At 45.3% G+C, this 21487-nt stretch overlaps 1 protein-coding gene across 3 annotated transcripts in view; it reads right to left on the bottom strand.

Moving 5' to 3' along the window:
* The window catches only part of PRDM6 (PR/SET domain 6), a 268286-nt gene that overhangs the window by 140725 nt on the left and 106074 nt on the right, over positions 1–21487 (bottom strand). The window lies entirely within an intron of this gene.

Here is a 21487-nt window from a genome sequence, read left to right as displayed (position 1 = left end):
GAGGTGAGAAAAATGTTCCTGAACGCCATTGAAAAAGAAGATATGACAACCTTCTCCGAAATGGAATGGGGCCAAGAAGCCCCACAAGCCATATTCAACAGATGGACATTGTCTGTGGAAAAAGCTGCCTGTCACCCATACACTCCACCTTTTTTTCTCATAATGAAAAAGAACCAATCAAGATTCCAAGACCAGGCCTTTCCCCACTTTAGCGCCTCAACATGGCCCTGGCCCAGACAGATGAGGCTGAAAATGTCTGTACTTTTATTTATTTATTTGTTTATACAAATGTCTGTACTTTGAGGGGACAGGTAGCTGCAGGAAAGCCTGTTGTTTCATTTCTTCTAAAAGAGAGTGGTACAATGCACTATTTTAACCCTTTATCTTCCCCATATTTTGTTAGGGGTGAACCCTACGAGCCCACCCAAAGAGCACCTCGGACTCACTTGACTTGCCCCCATTCGGAGCAGCAATTCATGCCCCACGTGTTTCAAGGTCCACTGGCCACTGAGGCTGACCCACCCAGGAAGTGATACTTGCATGAGCAAATAGAGGCGCTGCAGAGTGGGCCACAGTGGGCCACATGTCCCAAGTTGAACTCCTTACACCCCTCAGAGGTGGCACATGAGAGCTCCAGCCTCTGCCGTCAGCCGCAGGCCCAGCTGCCTGCAGACGCCATCATCTTGCAATCAGCGCACCGCTCATACCGCTGGAGCCAGGAGTGACGCAGATAAGCTGCTTTGCTCTGAGAGCAACCGCAGGCTCCATAGGACCCCCTGTCAGCCTGCCGTTGCTTCCTTACCACCGCCGTGAGGGGGAGGGGTTTGCGGTGTTGAAAGGGCGAGGCAGCGCGATTAGAAACTGCGCCATGAGAGTGTACTGAAATGCGGCGGAACAGACCCCCTCGCTCTTGATTTCCCAAGCTTATCTTGTCGTGTCGATAAAAATGGCTGGCTTTCCTGGTAGTGTGGCATTTAAAAATATACGCTCATTTTATCTGTTTTCTGATTGAAACGCAGTAGATGCATTACGACGTAGGCATTTCCATTCTCAATATATGTGTGCATTCCACCCAAGTCACTATTTCCCAAACCTAAAATCAAATCAAAGAAAGCTCATAAATTGTTTGATCAGTGCTCACGTGTTGTCGAGGGAGGGGGAGGGAGAGAGAGAGAGCGATGTCGCAGTGCACTCCGGGATTCTAACTTGTGGGAGGGCGGCGATAGGGACAGGGCTAGAGATGGAGTCATGCCATTTAAGGGGCAATATTTTAAACATTGTTAAAAGAGCTAAAGTAAAATAACACTGTTTAAGAAGATGACGAACGTGCACAAATGTTTTTATGAACCATATAAATCGTTACAGTAACATGTTCATCAAAAAGAGTGTGAAAGTAGCTTTATATGTAACATTTCTAATCTGGGTTTTAAACTTACTATCAAGAGTGAAAGAAATATAGTGAAAGGAGATGTATTATAGAATCACCTGCTTGTAGTGATGATTTCATACCAAGTATGCAGTTTTATGTGCAACCTCCCTTTATATAAATAGTAATTTCTCCCTTTCCATGTCAGCCATTGAAAAAAAAAAGAAGTCAACAAAAAAGATGGCCGCCCGGGAATGGGGAGAAGAGACTGCACGTAGTCCTTTCTCCCTTGCCATGGCGGCCAGGAGGCAGCTGCTACTGGCCCGACAAAGGCTTTGTGGTGGCTATTGCCCTGTGGTAACGATGGGCCCCAGGGCATTATCTGAAGCGGTAACGCCCCCGCACCACAGCTCTGGGCTCATTGCTTAAATAATGTAGCTTGGTATAGAAGTGCCTGTGCTGTCTTGTTAAAAGTGTCGCAGTTGTGCCTGAGACTTTAGTACTATGTTACTCAGTGTTTTGCAAGTCAGCTCAGAAGTCAAATGTATGTCAACTACTGGCTGCTGTTCAGAGCCTGGTAATTGTTTTCCAACTAAAGCACTGCCCTCTGTGAGGGTGTGTTTATAAAGCAGCGTTCGTTCATCTCTTAGAACTGGGGACCAAGCATTCTCATGGGGAGACTATAGTTCTTTTGGTTCACAACTGCTGTCAATATACAAGTGCAGTTTCACACTTATTTACCCAGACTAGGTCAGAATCTACCTTCACAGCCTGGAATTGCGAATATTCCAGAATTATCCCAATCGATAGTATTCTTGAAAGCGTCCATCTTTAACCCTGACAGACACCACAATTCTGAGCATTTGAAAAAGCTGTCCCCACTATTGATTAGTGAAAAGTTGCAGGAGAAAACCATATTAATGTAACATATAACGTTAGAGTAAGAGCGATACACACTAGGGTCCACCTTGTTACAATCTGCCAATCATTACGTCCGTCTACTCTTTACAGCGTAGGTTGCCCTGACACCACTCAAGTCCATCACGCATCCACCCAGCAACTGCATCTAGTGCCATGCCTCATCTGGTGTAGATTTTGCCATCGAGAACATACTCTATTCCAAACCACACTGCACCTTCACAAGACCTTCTTTTTCCCATACAGAAAACGTACTGCAGTTAACAACACACATCGCTACTGCCACAATCATATCCCTTCGGCCTCTTCCCTATTGCTTTGCCTCTTGAGTTAATTTTTATAGCCTAATCCCTGTTTCCTATCAACTGCCCCCAACGCTACTGCTCCGTTCCACAGACTAAGGGCTGGCGACACCCTAGTGGGGAAAACATTCATTTTTCGGACAGCGCGTGGCACCGCAAGACTCTACGGTGGTGAAGGGCACAGTATAACAGTATAATATTGTATAACATAACACTGTGCGTTAGTCCTTGGTTAGATAAATAAGCAAACCTTTTACTGCAAGGATGAGCACTTGGACCAAACAAGTCCTGTTTTATTATCTCCCATGTTTGCTGGGGCTTCGTTCACCACAATGGAAATGTTAAGGTGCTGCGGGTAGCTTTGGGCCAAATGCAGCCTTGCATCCTTTGACAAGCTTACCAATCCTTGCAGTCAGAATGTGTCTAACACATCTATAAAACCAGAGACAGAAAGCCTAATAAAGCAAGGAAGGGGCCGTTATTGTGGGATAAGGACCCGCTGTAAATTTCCCAGGGTCATAATGACTCCACTCAAGCTCCATAAGGCTACAAGCACATCTTAGTAACAGTGATATAGGTTGAAGGTCTGATTGATGTAAATAACCAACATTTGTCATTAACTTAAATAGGTTTATTTTGCAATATTTAAATAACGTTGTCTTTATAAGGTAAACATTTGAATTATGAACTGTAAGAGGATTCAATTCAACACTACAGCTAAGTCAATGCCTAGTCTGGGATACTGAATGGAAACCCTTATTGATATATCTTTATGTCCAGTTCATGCGTTCTGGATGACTACCCCTATATAACACCCCTCTCTTGGAATCCCCCTGACCCCACTGAGCCAAGAAGTAGTTCTGTTTTGCAAGTTTAAAAGGTTTATTTGATAAATTAAAATATATATATATATATCACACTTTATAATAAATTAATAATTGAATATCACCCTTAATCTGATATGATAAAGATTAACAATGGAGAATCTGGCACTAGCACACTTCTTTATAATCACTAATGAGTTGACATGAAATGGATAAGATAGCACACTGGTAAATAGGTACAGAAGTATAATGTGGTAGAGAATGCTTTATAGAGTTCAACTGGATGTAATGTTGAATGAAAATGCAATACAGAAAATACTCAATATGATTTCAACAAACAAGGTAATCACTTTTCTCTGGCAATCCCCTCCCCCCCTTGATGCAATGCAAGGAAATGGAAGGAAGCACACAGTTCTCAGAAATGCAATCAAATGTGATTCAGTTCAATCCCAGCAAGCTTACAGAAAACAGATAGGAGTTTTGAAAACACAGGCCCAAATGCTTTGATATGTGCTAGCAATGGATGAGAAATATGCTGGAAATGCTTTTAATTCCCTTTCAGAGGTTCAGGGTTAGTGGTATCTAGTTAATATTAGTCCAGGCTCACACTAGCAATGAGGCAGGGATAGTTAGCAGGTTAAACGAATTTCTGGCAAATGGAAGGCAAGCAGCAGCAGTTTTTACATGTGAAGAAATTTGCAAATCGTGGTAAAATTCGCGAATGCGTGTTCCGCGATTGCGGTAAAACTATAAGGGGTAGGAATGCGGTTCTAGGTTCGTAGGAAAGCCACGATTCTAACCTTTCAGATGAAAGTTATTGTAAGTCTCTAGCACAAACGGTTGCGGAGATATGAGCGATTTTGTGAAGGTCGTTTTTCAGATTTGAAATTTTAAAGTTCAAAAAGACAAGTGCAGCTTGCAACTAGGAAATGACAAGTGACAAATTTTGCAGCTAGAATGACAGGTGACAGATTCGGAGCTATCAGGCAGTTCTACTTAGGTTAAATAGATTGAATTAGATGAATTTAAACTAAGAGATTGGTTCTACACAGTTCAGCTGGGTACTCACACTATATTCTTGAATTAAATGGGCCTCATCACGGATCTGGTCAGGGTTTTAGACTGGGCTCGGGTCTCTCTCTGGGCACAGCACTGCTTTCTCTCTGTGGTCTGGTCTCTAGTTTGGCTTTCTGGAGGTTGATGAATTTGAAGTCTGGATCTCTGGATGTTGTATGGTCCGGCAGAGCGCGTTGCAGCAAATGGAATTGAAGGTCCCTATCTGTCCTGTCTGTCTGCTTTTATGTGTTTAGAATGTGGGTGTGTTCTAGCATCACTGACCCTACCTCTCTCTCAGCTTCTAATTGGTCAAACTTCCATTTCTTATTTGATTGGGGAATGAACTGTGAGTCAGAGGGATGTCATTTTATGGCTTGCAGATAGGACACTCCTCTGTCAGATTGCACACATTCTATATTTGATAATAAAAGACATATTTCACAGTTACACAGTTGCTTGAAATTACATATACATGGTGTGGCTGAAATTAGCCATGTCTCTGTCCAAATCTGCTGTTTCTAAGAGCTTGCATTCAGAAATGGCACATAATTGACTTTTTAACTGATTTTCCAATTTCTGACATTGACCCAACTTTACATACATGTGCGCAGGGAGTAGGGACATTAACTGATGAAGTTTCAGATTTTTAACATGCATACATTTAGAGTAATATCCACTTTTCCGCTAAAACCCCCCTGAACACGCCACCGGGTCGAAAAACCTCTTAAAATGTGGGCAGAAAAATCACAAGAATTATGGTATCATTTATAAAATTTTCACATGTCCGCTCTATGAATGATCCATCTTTTTAAAGTTATGTTCTGGCTCCAAAGGGGTGTGGTTTCCTCTCAGCACAAGGTAGAAATACTGGTTTATCCAGTTCTGCCAAGCCAGCTTGCTCTCACAGGCAGTGCTCCTCCCAGCTTCTGCCAAGAGGAAGCTACATTTTACGACTGCTGTAATAAAACCTTTGCCTGAGTCAGGAGAGGCTCATTGTTCAAGAGGAAGCCATTTATGATCCTCTCAATAAACCCTCTGCCTGGGTGAAGGGAGTTGCATTGTTCACTCTCCTGCAGAGCACAGGTAATTCAATTATCAGATAGATGGCATATCCTTAGTGTGAGCAGCAAAAGGGCAGCTAGGCCTGGGAACACAGCTGTGACTCAAGTTTCACTCCTGATGGGGGTAGTTGCCAGGCAAATTGGAATCTCTTTAAGCTGTCATTTCTGTTCCCCAGTTTCTGCATTCAAATAAAACTAAACATTTTCACATATGCAGCTAGAAGGCTGATTCTAAGTTTAAAACTATGACATTTAAACAGTTACAAAGGCATGTGACACCAAACATAGGTCACTCATTTAATCTAAACATTTTCGATTTTAGTGTCTTTAAATCCAGTGCAACTTAAACTGCTGACTCCATAGCTCAGCCAGTTTTGTTATAAGCATTGTTTTGGGCTCTTCATTTCCCAGATTTTGTAGGCACACAACACTCCATTCTACCAAATGTCTGCTGGTGTCCAGTGAGTTTTTAGATGTGTTGCAATGTTTAAAATAGACAGTTTGAGCCTGCCTTCAGAGAAACACAGGGTGGTTTTAAACTGCCGGCTTTTGGATAGTGGTGAGTACTGGTACTGCACCCATTTTTGGGATTTAAGAAAATGAATTCCCCACAATTCTAAGTTGCATTTGGCAATCAGCATTGCCATTCCCAATGCTTTCAGACTACTGTGCGGGTAGTCCAATGGTGGTTTTAGGCAGTTTCCTTCTGTGCCCATAACATCGGCAAAAATGAGTGGCAGCCTATTCTTCATGCATTTCCCTGTGCATTTTCTGGGAAGCTCTGGCCATCATGATGTTTTCCATGTCAGTACTGCACAGTTTTGAGGTATGGCTCGGATGCATGGGTAAATACATCCCACAAGCCCCCCTCTTGCGATGGCCATTCTATTTCACGAAGGGGACTCGCAAGACCTGGGATGTTTCCTCATCTTCTTCCAATAGATGGCACAGTTCAGCATCTTCTTCTCCATCCGGTACTGATCGTTCGGTTCTCCTCGCCGGTCCTGATGGGAATATTGGGCGGTCCACTGGGCCCATTGGATCTTCGTTCCTGGTCTCCGGATCGTCCTCCTTGGCCAGTCTCAAGGTCTTCTTTCTCCTAGGATGACAAAGGAAGAGCGGCAATACCTACTCATAGACGTTTTTCCACCACTGTTGAGATAGTGGGGCAGCATATGCATTTCATCATAACGAAACATTACATTCTTATTTTGAAAAAAAAACAGTCTAACTAAGAGACAGTTTCATGCAAATCACAATATTTTAGAGACTAGATGTGGTATGTTTTATGGTTGGAACTGAATTAGTCTGAGACAATACCCGCTAGGATTCCAGAGGATTCCTCCAGTTGTTGCAGAGCGTGCCTGGGATGGCAACACTTCAACTGGTTTATGTGGACCCACTTGTCTTCCCCTGCTGCCAAAGGACCTTTGGGGATGTGGATTTTGTAGGCCACAGGGGAGATCTTGTCGATGATCTCAAAGGGTCCTTTCCATGTAGGCAAAAATTTGCGCTGCTTGGCCTGGTTCCTTTGGAAGTTGTATAGATAGACCCGGTCCCCCACCTGATATTCCTTCCTGGAAGTTTTCAGGTCATAGTGGGTCTTCATGCTATCAGCTGATCTTTCTAGATTCCGCTGAGCATAAGCAAAAGCATGTTGGAGGTGTTTCCTTAAATTCTCTACATACTCATGAGTAGTGGAGGCATTTATCAGTGTCTGCTCTTGGGTCCTATAGAGCAAATGCTGAGGAAGCACCATCTTGCGCCCAGTCATCAACTCAAATGGTGACATTTTGGTTGCAGATGAAGGGGTAGATCTGATAGCCATTAGGACCAGAGGTAATCGGATATCCCAACTTGGCCCAGAATCTGCCACAAACTTCTTTAATATGCTCACAATTGTCCGGTTATATCTCTCTACTGCCCCAGAAGAAGCTGGTCTATAAGCAATATGCAGCTTTCTCTTGACCCCCAGTATCTCCCACATCTTTGTCATTACTTCACTGGTGAAGTGGCTACCTCTGTCTGACTCAATCCTTTGAGGTAGACCAAAACGGGAAAAGATGTGGTTAATCATCAAGGCAGCTGCAGTTTCTGCCTTGCAATTTGGGGCTGGGAGACATTCCACCCACTTGGTAAACAAGCATGTCACAGTCAACATGTACTTATTTCCCCTAGCCGAGCGAATCACAGGGCCTACAAAGTCGATTTGTAAATCTGACCATGGCAGTGTCATTCCCCTCTTTTGTAAAGGCGCCCGGTGTGTGAGGGATGTCGGCTGAAATTGTGCACACACAAGACAACCCTTCAAATATTGGTTGAGGTCCTGGCCCATGTGTGGCCAGTATGCAACCTCTCTTAAGATTTCCAATGTTGTGTGAAACCCCCTGTGCCCGGCAGTGGCCGCATCATGGGCGTGACTTAACAGGCTGCGGAATGAGGTAGGAACCACCCACTGATCGTGGCCAGCTTTGGATTTCCTTACCAGCAAACCGTCTTGGATCCGGAACATTTTTGGACATTTCATCAACACTCTTAGGTCCTCTTTCCCAATGTAATCGGTATCCGTCAGGGGAAAGTTCTCAGGGTCCTCAAGGTGCTGGTAAAATTTACCAATAATTGGATCCCCCTTCTGAGCAGTAATCAAATCATCATCAGGGGTCTCCTTACTCCATTGTGCAATTGCAAGGTCGTTGTGAGCATTTGTCTGGGACCTAGTGATAGCAGTGACCTGGATTTCCCCCAACAGGGACTCAATCTCAATTAGATCCCCTTGGATGGCCCCGGTTTTGGCCAGCTGATCAGCTAAGTCATTTCCAGTTTTGTCTGGTCCCTCTACTTTAGAATGACCCTTGATCTTTTTCCAATAGATGGTCATCTCATTCGAGGTGACCAGATCATCAATGTTTTGGATCAACTTCCCATGTTTCAAGGGTTTGTTGTTAGCACATAACATGCCTCTGGTTTTCCAATTAACCAGGTGCTCCACGAACCCGTTCCGTACATAATCCGAATCTGTGATTATGACCAGTTCGTGGAGTTGATGCTGGACAGCAGTGAGGATGGCATGATGCACAGCCATCAATTCTGCCACCTGACTACTTCGGGGACCTATTTTGTATCCAGCGGAGGGTTCTGGGGACTCATTCACCCATGCATTCCCTACGCCGGCCACTAGTTCTTTCTCCCCGTCGTTGTCAACATGGTAAGAGCATCCATCCACATAGACAGTGGGCATTCCCTCACACTTGTCCTCTTCAAAGACTTTGTGGGGGGAATTAAGGTATGCCTCCATGTTGTCCTTTATTTTTAGACTTTCGTCCTCGAGACAGTTTTCTCTGGCACAATCATGCAAGTCAGCCAGACCTTGCGTGAGGGGACTCTTCTTGTTTTGGCCATATCGGACCTCCACAGGAAAGCCTTGCATTGACAGAATCCAGGAAGTAATTCGGGAATTACTCACATTTCCGGCCCGGATTCTGTCACTTTGGAGATATTGCAGAGGCTGGTGTGGAGTCTCCACTATGATGTGTTCCCCCTGGATAAACGGGCGGTAATTCTTCAATGCCCACACCGTTGCCAGGAGTGCCTTCTCACAATCGTTGAATTTCTCCTCCACAGAGGATAAAGTTTTGCTCGCATAGGAGATTACTTTATTGACCTTGTCATGCTTTTGGTATAATACTGCCGTCAAGCACGTATTAGAGAACCCTGTCTCCAGGAAGAACTCCTCGTTTCTGACAGGGTAAGCTAGGCAAGGCGCTTGTGAGAGGCTTCTTTTGAGTTGTTTTACTGCTTCGGCTTGTTCTGGACCCCATTCCCACTTGACCCCCCCCCCTTCAGGAGATGAATCAGGGGTCTGGTGATCTCTGCGTAGCCCTCAATGAACTTTCTGCTGTAATTAGTCAGTCCAAGGAGGCTCCTTAGTTCCCGCAGAGTTGTGGGGTCTTTCAGTTTCTGAAGTGCTTCCACTTTCTTTTCCTGGGGACAGAGACCCTGAGGAGTAATCTCATGCCCCAAGAAATTAACACGGGTTCTACACCACTGTGCTTTCTGAAAGGAAAGTTTTGCTCCGGCAGCCCTCAACTGTGTCAGAACATAACGGATCTCCGCTATGTGTTCCTCCACAGATGAACTTTTGATGAGGACATCATCTACATAAGCCAAGTTACCCCTTGCACCCAAGTCAGGCATGGCCTTGTGTAGAAAAATGTTGAATTCATTGCCGGAGTTGAGGTATCCGAAGGGAGTCCGGGTCCAGGTGTACTGCTGGCCCCCAAAGGTAAAAGCCAGCTTGTATTGGTCCTCCCTACTGACAGGCACAGTCCAGTATCCATTGGTCAGGTCTATTGCAGTGAATACCTGTGACCCCTGGATCTGGGCCAGCCCTTGGTCAATGTAGGGCAGAGGCCATCGGGAAGTATGGACCCGTTTGTTGAGCTCCCTAAGGTCGGCGCAGAGTCTCCACTGGCCGTTTGGCTTCAATATCCCCAGCACCGGATTATTGAAGGTGCTGTGGACTGGACGGATTATTCCCCGGGACTCAAGGTTCTTAATTATTTCGGTAAGGGACTCCATTGATGCGAGAGGCAAGCGATATTGCTTCACAAACACAGGAGTCATGCCAGGGTCCGTGGGGATTGTTGTTGTGTGGATGTCAGTGCGACCACAGTCATATGAGTCTACCGCAAAGAGATCTTGGAAATCCAAGAAAACTTGTTTCAACTTTTGCTTTTGTTCCAGAGTCACACAGGCATCAGCTAGGTTGACTCTCTCTTCCACCATCTGCCTGAAGCCTGGAAAGACTTCTGGTTTGGCTATCTCCGCGGCCTCCTCCAGCTGGGTGGAGAAGTCCCTGGTCAGAGTGCTGATTTGGACCGGAGGCTTCAGGTGGGAAAGGCAGCCCTCATGTACCTGGAAAATCACCTCATCCCTCCTGAAGTCACACGTCACATCTTCCTTACCATAGGGGCAGGAAGTGTACACCAGGAAGTTCCCCCCATGCCGGGTAAAAATCCTGTCTGGTGTTGTATTGTCATCACTGTCACTGTCAACGCAGTCCTTGGGGATTGGCCCTAACAGTTCATTTACAAGATCAATGGAGAAATGTCGGTCATCAACCGCCATTCCAATAATGGTGCCTGCGGCTAGAGTAATACTCTTTAAGTCGCTGTTATCCACCTCTATTAGAATGGTGTCATGTTCTATGTTGACTAATGGAGTTGGGTTTACCCCCAACCCTTGCTGTTGGAGAGAAGCATTTAGATGTATGTAAGCATCAGGGTTTTTCAACTCTTGTCCCCTTTTGACTTTCACTTCCAGGGAGAATTGTCGGGTCCTTTCTGGGATGGTGACTTCCTCTTTAACCTGAATTTCAACTGCATAAGGTAGCAATTGAGCTGACCTAAATGCTTTTTCTGGATCATCAAAGCTCATGGGATTATCCGCTAATCGGGACCAAGCTTTGAAGTTTATTAGGTCCAAACTAATGGCAAAGCGATTGAGAATGTCACTGCCTAAGTAAAAGGCGGCAGGGACGTCTCGCACGACCCAACAATTGTGGACTATGCTCTTGTTGCCAAGGGAGATTTTGAGCATACACCTGCTTGGCAGGAGATGTTTGGAATTAGGTGCTTCCAGGTCCATTTCCCATTTGTCTATCAGTTTGAAGGTGGGAATGGCTGGATCTTTTGGGAGTTGGCGGAACATGGCTTCGCTGATGAAGCTCTTACCGTTGTTCACACACACTCGAGCGAGAACAGAGTCCTTCCCATCATTTAACTGAACAGGGATGAACAACTGCTCTCCAATTTGCTGAATATCAGCCAGGCTCTGAGCTGATTTCACATCTTCCTGGACTATAGAAGTGGTAGTTTCTGATTGTGGATTAGTATAGAATTTCAGAGTGTTTCCTTCCAGTGTGGAATACCACCTTAAACTGGAAGGAAGGTTGATTTTCAGAAATAGAGAGGACCCCCCATCACCAGTCTGTTGTCCTACTGCTATTACTGTCACGTCTGGAATTTGGCTATTCTGGAAGTGAAATTCTACTTGGTCAGATTTTTGTTCAACCATGTGGCAGGTGCCGTTTAAACTAACATGGTTGACACTCTGTTTTAATTTTATTGGTCGGCTAGTCTGGGTCCAGAGGACCTTGTTTACACAATCTATTAGGGGTGACAACCTTCTCAGGAGGTCATTCCCTAGTAAACAAGGGGTGCCCTCTGGGGTCACAACTATGACCGGGTGTTTCAACTTATGTCGCCCAATTTTAATGTCCAAATCTGCCGTCCCCTCGACGGGAATTTCCTTCCCGTCAAAGTTCTGCAGTTGTCCAGGAAGAGAGGTGAGAGGAATTTGGTAATTCTCTCCCCTTCCTGCATTCAGTTCATCAAAGGCCCTTCTGGACAGAAGGGTAGCTTGAGATCCAGGGTCCACCAGTGCCAAAATTGTACCCTGTCCCTGTACTTGTACCGGGGCGTAATATCTTCCCTCCTTCTCCTCAAGGGGGCACAGATAATGTACATTTTTGGACAACTGGTGGGCTAATTTTCTGGTTTTGGACATCGCTAGCGAAGAGATTTGGGCAGAATTCTGTGGAGAGCCTTGGGAATCTGAAAGAAAAAGTTGGCAACTGGAGATCAGAGCCATTGTGGGTTCCCCTGGCTCCGGTTCCGGGCCGCCCCCCCCTTTTTGGAGGCAGTCACCAGGATGGGTTTGAACCAGGGGATTTTCTTGCTGTTGGTTCTGGGATGAGATGGTGGGGGGCGGTAGCTCCGTCTCCACATCTCCCCAGTCTGGATTTGCATCCCTAGGGACCCATTTTTCTTTGGGAGGAGTTCCCCCCTCTCTGAAGGAGAAGATCCTTTTCCCAGGATCCTCTGAGGATCCCTCTCCCTCAAATTGGAAGATCTGTACCTCCTCCTCAAACTGAGTCTGTTTGGGTCTTTTGTTTCTCCTACCCCCCCTCTGCTCCTTAGGAGGCAGACTTTCAGGGGCAAGAGATTTTGTTTCCGGTTCCTGGGTTTCCAGGGGCTGTTTACAAGTGAGGAAGGAAGCTTCCTCCAAGGCTTTACACCCCCCTTCCCTTTGTGCCTCCTCCCTGGGAACCGGTGAGTTATCGGGGTGCTGCCCCCGTCATTGTTCTGGAGCACCAGGTCCAGAGTTTGGTGCGTTCTGCGCCGGCACGCCCATCTGAGGGTTCTGCTGAGCCCTCAGTATGTGACCCAGATCCCGCGCCATGTTTTGAACCTGGCGCTCTAACTGGGAAACCCGCTCAGGCTGATACGGGGCCCTGTTTTCTCCCCTGGGCTGATCCCGGGAAGGGTAGCTGTCCCTCCTCTGGTAATACCCCGGGTTGGGAAGATTTGGGTACCCCTCCACCCTTGGCCTCCCCTCTCCCGGATTCAGTGGTCTGGGCTCAGGGAATTGGGGAAAGAAGGATGGATGGTTTTGGGGCTGAAAGTCGGGTGGACATCTGGGGAAAAAGTTCTGCCCAGGGTTTGGTAAATTTCTGCCCTCCTGTGGGAAGTTTGGAGGGAAGTTCCCTGGGTTAGGTGCTTGGCTGGATCCCCCCCCTTGGGCTGGAGGAGTCCACACATAACCCAGGATGGGTCGATTTCCCTTGTAACGGGGACTTACATAATCAGGAGAGCGAGGGACCCCATTTGTGGGGCTGCCTCCTTGGCTCCCGGTCTGTGACTGACCCGAGGACCTCCTGGGCCTAGCATTATTAGGTGCAGGTAGGTTTTTAGGCCCCCCATCTCCAAATCCAAAACGGGGGTGACCTTTACCTCTGCCACCTTGGCAGCAGCAGGGGTGCTGTTGGCTTTGGGGTTTTTCTGGGCATTACTTTTGCTATCTATCGGTTTCTGCACCTCATAGATCCGGGTAGCCTGTTCAATGACCCAATCTAAGGATCTTTTCTCGTGAAAATCCCTCACGAGCTGGGTCATGATGTATTTGGGCAAGGCATGGAAAAACGTATTTATAAATTCCCTGCTATCCGTGCGCACCCTTCTTGTGGTCTGTGCAAAAGCACGCTTTAACTCCTGCACAAATTCTTGTGGGGCCTGATCCTCCCCACATTGCAAATTGTAGGCTGCCTTGCGAGCCTCTTGAGGATTTCTGTGAACAGAAAAATGTTTCAGGATGGCCGCCTTATATGTGGACCATCTTAAATGATTTTGGTCCTCCAGCCCTGCAAAGAAACTGGAGTATCCCGGGGAGAATGTCCACTTTACATATTGAATACAGCTTTGGCTGTCCTTCAAATGGAAAGTCTCCATCATTTGTTCAAACAACTCTAAGTGCTCCCAAACAGAATACTTAGCGTTCTTATGGTAAGGCGTGATGACGCTCCTGATCGCCTTAATCTGCTTTAAGGGGTCCTTAAGCAAGGCCCTTTTTGCCTTATTGGCCTTTTTGGTTCGGGTAACCCTTGTCCATTCTTCCTCGGACTCAGAGGCACTGCTCCCAGAGGTTCCCGTCTGTTCTTCCAGGTTTTCCCGGATTCTGCGAGCCTGGGAATGGCTGGCAGAATGTGGGGACCTGGTCTCCTGTGTCCTGCGCAGTTCAGAGGAGTCTTCAGATTCCTCCTTGCTGCCAGGATTTGATGGGTACCCCCTCCACTGACCTAACTGGGCAGAGGTTTTCAGGATGCCCTTAATGGGCCTACTCTCCTGGGGTTCCCCATTGAACTGTACTGTACTTGGGTGCCCATACCCGGATGCCCACCCCTCCATTCCTGAGTGGTACTGGCCTATGAGCCCCATACTCTTAGCTGGATAGTAATCTGCCATCCCTGCGGCCCTGTGCTCATGTGCGCCAGGGGACATGGGGGTGGTAGAGTCCAGGGACTGGGGGAGATGAAGGCCCCTGGGGTTAGGGCTCCTGCGGTTATGGTCAGGAGTCTCTCTTTCCCAGCGGACCTCATCTCTATCCGCCCCTGCTCCCTGTTGCAATGCAAGAGCCTGCATTTGTGCTTTCAGTTCCTCTGTTAAGGCCTTACTCGACTCTATCAGTTTCTCCTGCATCGCTACCTGTTGCTGGAGCCTCTCATTGTGCTGGCAGAGAGCCTCATTTTCCCTCTGTACTTCCTGGTTGGTCCTGGAGAACTGGGCCAGTCTTTGCTGCAGGAGGGTTACCTCCTGGGCAATGTCCCTATTGGCCTGCTCCTTTCTTGCCAAAGCCTCTTCCACCCTCCTGGTGTGCTCTAACAAGTTCTGATTTTCTTTTTGGAGGTCACCCAGCCCCTGGAGGGACAGGTGATTTTCTTCCATTTTCCTTTTTAAATGGCAGACTTCCTGGCCTATGGCGTCTCTTTCCTGACTAAGAGCCTGCATTTGTGCCGCCAGGTCGTCCCTCTGCCTTTGGAAGGCACCAGCATTCTGGCGCTCCTGATCAAACTCTGCCTGGGTATCCAGGTCTTTCAGAATTAGTTTGTTGCTCTCTGCCTTCACTCTATCTAGGTGGCCTTGCAGGGTGACTACTTGCTCAGCACATACCCTGTTGAAGTCCAGTTGTTGCTCCAGCTTTTTCTGGTTTTGCAGTAGGGAGTCCAAACCTTCCTGGTATTCCTTCTGCAAGGCCAGAAATCTGGTATCCTGTTCTACCTTTTCCTGTTGCAGCACATCCATATCCTTCTTTATTTTAATGATGTGCTGCCTACTATCATCTTCTGACTCCTGGCTCCTCTGCAGCCTCTGCTCAGAAGAGACCAGGTCAGATTGGACCTTCTCTAACGCCATCTGTTGCCTATTTGCCAGATTTTGGCTTTCCGCACCTCTATCCTGCATGTCTCCCATATATAGGTACAGGTATGCTGCTATCCTGGCAATCTTATTGTGTTCCTCTTTGGCTTTAGGAGCCATATATAGTTCACTCAGGGCCACATGTAAGGGACCCTGATCTCTATATATATCTGACCCTGTTTCAGTGACCTGTTGTGTGATGGCCTGCAACCACACATCCTGGCCCTGTTCGGTCCATTCACCTCTCACAAATAGCTTATGCAAGAGGTGCTCTCTGGCTATTTTCATGTCTACTAAGGTCGTCATTCTAGAGATTGGTCTCTGTCCTGACTTACAGAAGTTTGTATTTTATTTTTGCAGAACAGAACTTTTCTTGGAGTGTCCCTTTTGAGGAGTGCTTTACAGCGTAATGCAGCGTGGTGATCCGACTGGATGTATGTATCCCGTCAGTTAGCACACTGTATTAAGCTGCACAAGTGGTATTCTAACCCAAACGTCCCGGACGAGCCCCCAATTTGTAAGAGGATTCAATTCAACACTACAGCTAAGTCAATGCCTAGTCTGGGATACTGAATGGAAACCCTTATTGATATATCTTTATGTCCAGTTCATGCGTTCTGGATGACTACCCCTATATAACACCCCTCTCTTGGAATCCCCCTGACCCCACTGAGCCAAGAAGTAGTTCTGTTTTGCAAGTTTAAAAGGTTTATTTGATAAATTAAAATATATATATATATATCACACTTTATAATAAATTAATAATTGAATATCACCCTTAATCTGATATGATAAAGATTAACAATGGAGAATCTGGCACTAGCACACTTCTTTATAATCACTAATGAGTTGACATGAAATGGATAAGATAGCACACTGGTAAATAGGTACAGAAGTATAATGTGGTAGAGAATGCTTTATAGAGTTCAACTGGATGTAATGTTGAATGAAAATGCAATACAGAAAATACTCAATATGATTTCAACAAACAAGGTAATCACTTTTCTCTGGCAATCCCCTCCCCCCCTTGATGCAATGCAAGGAAATGGAAGGAAGCACACAGTTCTCAGAAATGCAATCAAATGTGATTCAGTTCAATCCCAGCAAGCTTACAGAAAACAGATAGGAGTTTTGAAAACACAGGCCCAAATGCTTTGATATGTGCTAGCAATGGATGAGAAATATGCTGGAAATGCTTTTAATTCCCTTTCAGAGGTTCAGGGTGAGTGGTATCTAGTTAATATTAGTCCAGGCTCACACTAGCAATGAGGCAGGGATAGTTAGCAGGGTAAACGAATTTCTGGCAAATGGAAGGCAAGCAGCAGCAGTTTTTACATGTGAAGAAATTTGCAAATCGCGGTAAAATTCGCGAATGCGTGTTCCGCGATTGCGGTAAAACTATAAGGGGTAGGAATGCGGTTCTAGGTTCGTAGGAAAGCCACGATTCTAACCTTTCAGATGAAAGTTATTGTAAGTCTCTAGCCCAAACGGTTGCGGAGATATGAGCGATTTTGTGAAGGTCGTTTTTCAGATTTGAAATTTTAAAGTTCAAAAAGACAAGTGCAGCTTGCAACTAGGAAATGACAAGTGAAAAATTTTGCAGCTAGAATGACAGGTGACAGATTCGGAGCTATCAGGCAGTTCTACTTAGGTTAAATAGATTGAATTAGATGAATTTAAACTAAGAGATTGGTTCTACACAGTTCAGCTGGGTACTCACACTATATTCTTGAATTAAATGGGCCTCATCACGGATCTGGTCAGGGTTTTAGACTGGGCTCGGGTCTCTCTCTGGGCACAGCACTGCTTTCTCTCTGTGGTCTGGTCTCTAGTTTGGCTTTCTGGAGGTTGATGAATTTGAAGTCTGGATCTCTGGATGTTGTATGGTCCGGCAGAGCGCGTTGCAGCAAATGGAATTGAAGGTCCCTATCTGTCCTGTCTGTCTGCTTTTATGTGTTTAGAATGTGGGTGTGTTCTAGCATCACTGACCCTACCTCTCTCTCAGCTTCTAATTGGTCAAACTTCCATTTCTTATTTGATTGGGGAATGAACTGTGAGTCAGAGGGATGTCATTTTATGGCTTGCAGATAGGACACTCCTCTGTCAGATTGCACACATTCTATATTTGATAATAAAAGACATATTTCACAGTTACACAGTTGCTTGAAATTACATATACATGGTGTGGCTGAAATTAGCCATGTCTCTGTCCAAATCTGCTGTTTCTAAGAGCTTGCATTCAGAAATGGCACATAATTGACTTTTTTAACTGATTTTCCAATTTCTGACATTGACCCAACTTTACATACATGTGCGCAGGGAGTAGGGACATTAACTGATGAAGTTTCAGATTTTTAACATGCATTCATTTAGAGTAATATCCACTTTTCCGCTAAAACCCCCCTGAACACGCCACCGGGTCGAAAAACCTCTTAAAATGTGGGCAGAAAAATCACAAGAATTATGGTATCATTTATAAAATTTTCACATGTCCGCTCTATGAATGATCCATCTTTTTAAAGTTATGTTCTGGCTCCAAAGGGGTGTGGTTTCCTCTCAGCACAAGGTAGAAATACTGGTTTATCCAGTTCTGCCAAGCCAGCTTGCTCTCACAGGCAGTGCTCCTCCCAGCTTCTGCCAAGAGGAAGCTACATTTTACGACTGCTGTAATAAAACCTTTGCCTGAGTCAGGAGAGGCTCATTGTTCAAGAGGAAGCCATTTATGATCCTCTCAATAAACCCTCTGCCTGGGTGAAGGGAGTTGCATTGTTCACTCTCCTGCAGAGCACAGGTAATTCAATTATCAGATAGATGGCATATCCTTAGTGTGAGCAGCAAAAGGGCAGCTAGGCCTGGGAACACAGCTGTGACTCAAGTTTCACTCCTGATGGGGGTAGTTGCCAGGCAAATTGGAATCTCTTTAAGCTGTCATTTCTGTTCCCCAGTTTCTGCATTCAAATAAAACTAAACATTTTCACATATGCAGCTAGAAGGCTGATTCTAAGTTTAAAACTATGACATTTAAACAGTTACAAAGGCATGTGACACCAAACATAGGTCACTCATTTAATCTAAACATTTTCGATTTTAGTGTCTTTAAATCCAGTGCAACTTAAACTGCTGACTCCATAGCTCAGCCAGTTTTGTTATAAGCATTGTTTTGGGCTCTTCATTTCCCAGATTTTGTAGGCACACAACACTCCATTCTACCAAATGTCTGCTGGTGTCCAGTGAGTTTTTAGATGTGTTGCAATGTTTAAAATAGACAGTTTGAGCCTGCCTTCAGAGAAACACAGGGTGGTTTTAAACTGCCGGCTTTTGGATAGTGGTGAGTACTGGTACTGCACCCATTTTTGGGATTTAAGAAAATGAATTCCCCACAATTCTAAGTTGCATTTGGCAATCAGCATTGCCATTCCCAATGCTTTCAGACTACTGTGCGGGTAGTCCAATGGTGGTTTTAGGCAGTTTCCTTCTGTGCCCATAACATCGGCAAAAATGAGTGGCAGCCTATTCTTCATGCATTTCCCTGTGCATTTTCTGGGAAGCTCTGGCCATCATGATGTTTTCCATGTCAGTACTGCACAGTTTTGAGGTATGGCTCGGATGCATGGGTAAATACATCCCACAGAACGTGGTTGAATTGAAAGATGTAGCATGTGCATGCATTAGGTGTATTGTAAAAGTAAACAGTTTCTCCATGCGAAAGTCAAAGCATTGTTACATGTTTGAGCTTTCACTGTGATGCATTCAGTTTGATGTTGACTGTCACGTTGATGGTGCAGTGAACAAAGAACTTTCCAGATAGGGAGTGTCTTGCTGAAAGAAATCTTGTGTGGGAATATGCATTGCTGTTTCTTAAATTAAGAGAAGTGCTTTCTGATGTCCGCTTCTGGAGTCACAGTGTTTGGAATGCAGTCAATACCAGTAGTTATTGACTGAATTCCAGGCATTCTGATCGGCTGTCAATAATGACTTACAGGTGCTAATGCAGTTTATCCTCCACATGTTTACTTTGCAGACTTAAGTCTGAGGCAAATGCTACCACAACAGCTGAAGAAAGTATTGTCCCACAAGAGGATCGTAGGCGTTTGTTGGGAACAGGTATCATTTCTTGCGTCATTTACAGGAATGTTAATCATCACATAGTTTGACGGGCCCTCTGTTGTGGCGTGAGGACCAACAATGTGCCAGACGCAATGCCAATGGTGACAAACATACTCGAGAAATTAAAAACGAATTTAAAGATTAAAACAAGATAATGAATTTCAGAAAGTGCCATTTTCCAGGATAACAAATAGAACTGAAAATGAGTGCATTACTGCAGAAAAAATGTTTAGGCGAGGGATGATGTGGACTTTACAATACTCCCATCAAGGTCTGTTTGGGGATACACCTCGCAGCTACCTCACCAAGTTGTGTTCTCCTGGCCTGGCTCACTTTATTCTCTTCCGAAGGTTTGAAGTCTTTCCGGTTTTGGGCTATACCGGAGCTTGGGAAGGAATGCCTAGAGAGACGAGACTCTGCAGGGTTTGCAGAGAAGTGGTTGAGACTGCGCGACATATTCTAACCCAATGCATTAGACTGCAATGCCTGTACTATAAAGGATATGCTGAATTCAGGAATGTAGAATATGACCAATTCTGGAGTCTACTGACATCCTTCCAGTTTTGGGCTATACCGGAGCTTGGGAAGGAATGCCTAGAGAGAGGAGACTCTGCAGGGTATGCAGAGAAGTGGTTGAGACTGCGCGACATATTCTAACCCAATGCATTAGACTGCAATGCCTGTACTATAAAGGATATGCTGAATTCAGGAATGTAGAATATGACCAATTCTGGAGTCTACTGACATCCTTCCAGTTTTGGGCTATACCGGAGCTTGGGAAGGAATGCCTAGAGAGACGAGACTCTGCAGGGTATGCAGAGAAGTGGTTGAGACTGCGCAACATATTCTAACCCAATGCATTAGACTGCAATGCCTGTACTATAAAGGATATGCTGAATTCAGGAATGTAGAATATGACCAATTCTCGAGTCTACTGACATCCTTCTAGTTTTGGGCTATACCGGAGCTTGGGAAGGAATGCCTAGAGAGAGGAGACTCTGCAGGGTATGCAGAGAAGTGGTTGAGACTGCGCGACATATTCTAACCCAATGCATTAGACTGCAATGCCTGTACTATAAAGGATATGCTGAATTCAGGAATGTAGAATATGACCAACTCTGGAGTCTACTGACATCCTTCCAGTTTTGGGCTACACCGGAGCTTGGGAAGGAATGCCTAGAGAGAGGAGACTCTGCAGGATATGCAGAGAAGTGGTTGAGAATGTGCAAAATATTCTAACCCAATGCATTAGACTGCAATGCCTGTACTATAAAGGATATGCTGAATTCAGGAATGTAGAATATGACCAATTCTGAAGTCTACCCGACGGGGCTGAATCACTTCTTGTTACCTCGTGGGTGCACCATATTTGGAATATTGTGAAATCTAGATGAGGGGACTGAACTGTTTTTATAATGCTGTTTTAAATTTGGTAATTTTGTCTCTTATATAACAAACTTGAATTGAAAATTCTATATGTATTTCACATGTTTTTTTTATGAATTGTCTTTTTCTATATAGTGTGAAAGGTTAATTAACCAAATGCACTTAATTAAAAAATAATTTAAAAAAGATGTGGACGTTTCAAGATGCACACCTTTTGGTAGGAAGTGAGCTCCAAAGTTCTGCCCCAAACCTTAGTATGCGCCACACGAGACAAAGTTGTTCGAAGCAACACTCATTCATTTGCCCTCAGGCCCTTCTTCAAAAGGCTCACAGTTGGACTTTAAAGACTGGGGGCCATGTCTCTTCATTGCCTATTGCACAGGTACAACGCTCATTTGACGTAATGCTAGATGCTACAGACCTACACCCTTGTCACACTATGTGACAAATCTCGCAAGATTGGGCCTCCATTGATTTTCACAATGACAGTGCATTTTATTGGGGCTAACTTTGTGCCAGACAGTACATTCATATGAATATAATGCATTCAAAACGGGGAAGCCCATACCAGGACTACCACTTGTACCCTCCCGCCACCCCATCTCCAGGATGAGTGGTGGTGGGTAGAGTGGGCTAGCTCTACTGCCAGTTCCTCTGCTCCAATGATCCGGAGTGCCAGCTTCTATCATTCCAACCTGGCCCTACATCCCAGGCA

This window comes from Ambystoma mexicanum, chromosome 6p (assembly GCF_040938575.1).
Source record: "Ambystoma mexicanum isolate Mex_15411 chromosome 6p, UKY_AmexF1_1, whole genome shotgun sequence".
Classification (NCBI taxonomy): domain Eukaryota; kingdom Metazoa; phylum Chordata; class Amphibia; order Caudata; family Ambystomatidae; genus Ambystoma; species Ambystoma mexicanum.
This window is presented reverse-complemented; position numbering and strand designations above follow the sequence as displayed.